Below are 3237 nucleotides of genomic sequence, written 5' to 3'. Positions count from 1 at the left end.
CTCTCATGGTGTAGTTGAGTCACTGCATTCAGGGCATGTGGTGACGTGTCTTGAGGTGCTTTTTCCGGGCTTCGTGGTAGCCACAGCAGCCCCACAACATGTGCTTGAGTCTTGGGCGAGCACCCGTGTTATACTTTGTACACGCAATCGACTGTTGCCGCTTGGTCGGTGTCTGTCTCCAGGTCGTCATTCTCGCACAAGAGAAGCTCGTGCTACATGGAATGGCGGAAAGGTATGTACTTAAGTACGTACTGTAAGCAGTACGTCCGCAGTGGATGCAAGTTTTCTGGTACGCGCTTTGTCGCGGACCATGAATTCAACTTTTTTTTTTCCTAATCGACTGTATTTTGTTCCTGAAGTATGCATTTCGAAAAGGACGCACAGTTTATCGCACGCAGACGAAATGCTCCGTCTACTGCGCCTGCTCCGCGAAGGCGCCGCAGCACACGATAACCCGACTACGCAGGAACGTTATCTTTTAGAAAGAAACGATGTGGTGAATACCGACAGCCTCCCAGCTTGATAGATAGTTGCGATTTTGTGTAAAATGCACTGACGAAATGCGTCGTTCGCTTGTGCAGCCGAGTGAACGACGGTGTTGATGGAGGCGGTCGAATCTAAGCTGCGTGCGCACACCTACTCGTGCACTTTGCATTCGTTGGCTGCACGAGTATGTGCTATGGTAGGATGTGAGCTTTCGTATTGCCTATGATTTAGTGCCCCGGAGCTGCATGAGAGAAGCAAGATTCCCTGTTGGTGATACATTTAGACCAAAGTTTAAATACAGTTTCTCACTAGCATCATACAACACGCTTGTTTGCGTCGTTCTCGCTTATAAATTCGGTCGCCAGACGAACTATAATACAGGCCACCTCGCCCTCTGCAGCAGTGTGATTTGACCAAAACACCGCTACGACACATGTGCTCGCGCGAGCGATTTCATTCGGTTCGCTTGTAACACAGCGAACCTTTTTAAAAACAAAGCACTGGAGAATATAACACAGAAAACCACCTTTTTATTGAAGTACTCAGACTAAAAAAAACACAGGGAGTGAGTTTATGTAAAATTTTATTTGTGACGTTGATCAACTCAGTCAGTAGAGTAACCATTTTTACATTTAGGATAACAGACTAGAAAGTAGGAAAAAAACAGTCATCATGCTGTCAATGCCAATTACATCTTTTGCAGGTGTCTTATCACAAGTTTCCCAGAGACAGTCTACAGCTCAAGAAGTGGATTATTGCTATAAAGAGAGACCCAGGTCCTAATTTTGCAATTGACCAATCAACTAAAGTATGCAGCAAACATTTCAAGCTAGATGACTTCGTCAGCAATGTAGCAAGTGGAAGACGTTTCCTCAAAGAAAATGCTGTTCCATCACAGTTCCCATTTTCGAAACCGGTGACCAAACGTCGACCACCAAAGCAGAGACTAACACACTGCATCAACAGGACTCCAACAACCAACACAAGCACAGCAGGGTCTGGAGAAACATCTCACCAATGCAGCACTGAAGATGACGAGCCTCCTGCAAGCCCCAACATTGCAGTTTGCGACTACCAGCCCGCAGACTTGGCAGACCAACCACTCTCCTACTGAGAAGCAATTTGAGCTTCAAGATTGTTCTGTGTGCACAAACGTGAAGGCAGAGCTTCAGGCCAAATATGAGGAACTTAAAGGCCTCTATACTTATGTAACAAATCTGAGAAGTTCTGTACAGAAGTTAAAAGATGACCTTGAAGTAGAAAAACAGGAGAATGCTGAGCTTGCAGCACATAATGGAAATCTCCAGCAACAGCTTGCAGTGACCACTCAGCAGCTGCAAGAAGCACAAGCTGTAAATGAAAAACAGCAACAGAGGGTGTTCTCACTAGACAAATTCAAGAATGACGATAGCAGCATGCAGTTTTACACAGGGCTGCTCAACTACCAGGATTTCCAGAAGCTGCTGCTGCTGTTAAAACTAGGCGAAAATGCACGTAATGTGTATAGCAAGAAACATTGCCTGCCCAATGATGATGCCAGAGGTCGACCTCGTAAGCTTTCACAAGAGGAAGAGCTATTTCTGACACTGGTTAAGCTCAGAACAGGATTCTTTCACCCGCACCTTGGCCACATTTTTGGTATCTCGCCTAGTACGGTGTCGAGGATATTCTCTAGTTCTGCGAGCTTTATGTATGTCCAGCTAGGGAAACTACCTTTGTGGGCGCCCAGAAGTGTGATCAACCGCAATATGCCTGCTGTGTTCCGAGAGCTCTACCCCTCCACAAGAGTGATTATTGATGCCACAGAGATTAGGTGCGAGGTACCTAGCTCTCTTGTAATGCAGTCAGGTACATATTCAAATTATAAATCAGCCAACACTTTCAAGGCACTTGTTGGTGTATCACCAGATGGTCTGCTGACTTTCGCTTCAGAACTTTTCATGGGGTCACTCTCAGACAGAGAAATTGTGATTCGAAGTGGATTTCTAAACCAGACATTTTCTTCTGGAGACACTGTCATGGCTGACAAGGGTTTCAACATCACGGACCTGCTTGAAGAAAAAAAAGTTGGCCTCAACATGCCACCATTTCTCAGACAGAACCAGTTCGAAAAAGAGGACGTGCAGGAAACGCAAGATATCGCATCTTGTCGAATCCATGTAGAGCGAGCGACGAATAGAACGCATCAAGTGCTATCACATCTTTGACCGCCCCATACCACTGTCTCTTGGCCCGCTTATTAACCAGATATGGTCAGTCTGTGCAGTGCTCAGCAACATGCAAAGCCCTTTAATTCTAGAATCCGAATAGAAACATTTTTCAACTTGTGTGGTCTGCTGAATCAAGCCTTACATTTCATTGTCCTTGAGCTGCTTCACCATAAAAGGCAACAGTGTGTTGAAATAAAAGCTGTTCAATACGGATTCCATGTTGCTCCATTCTTCTTCACAGAAACGCAATCTCTGGACAATGAGGAAGTGCGGCCCGAACACTACGAAGTCTGCCCACTGTGTCTGGGTAACGCCCATGTGGCCGAGCACTTCACTTCACTTTATTCACCTTAAAGACCCCCTTCAGGGGGTATTACATAAGGGGTGGGTTAATATGTTGATCAACAAGTACAAGTCATTTCTTTGAAATAATTGCTTAGCGTATCTGAAAATGCAGACAGGTGTGTGATGGCAACGATATCGGTGGGGAGGCCATTCCAGTCCACAACAGTTCGGAGAAAAAATGAACCTGAAAAAGTTG

General features: G+C 45.5%; 1 pseudogene; it reads left to right on the top strand.

Annotated features, from left to right (window-relative positions):
* The first annotated feature begins 1657 nt into the window (after window positions 1-1657).
* Window positions 1658-2892, top strand: LOC144104465 (uncharacterized; annotated as a pseudogene).
* The last annotated feature ends 345 nt before the right edge of the window (window positions 2893-3237 follow it).

Source organism: Amblyomma americanum, chromosome 1 (genome assembly GCF_052857255.1).
Source record: "Amblyomma americanum isolate KBUSLIRL-KWMA chromosome 1, ASM5285725v1, whole genome shotgun sequence".
Classification (NCBI taxonomy): domain Eukaryota; kingdom Metazoa; phylum Arthropoda; class Arachnida; order Ixodida; family Ixodidae; genus Amblyomma; species Amblyomma americanum.
This window is presented reverse-complemented; position numbering and strand designations above follow the sequence as displayed.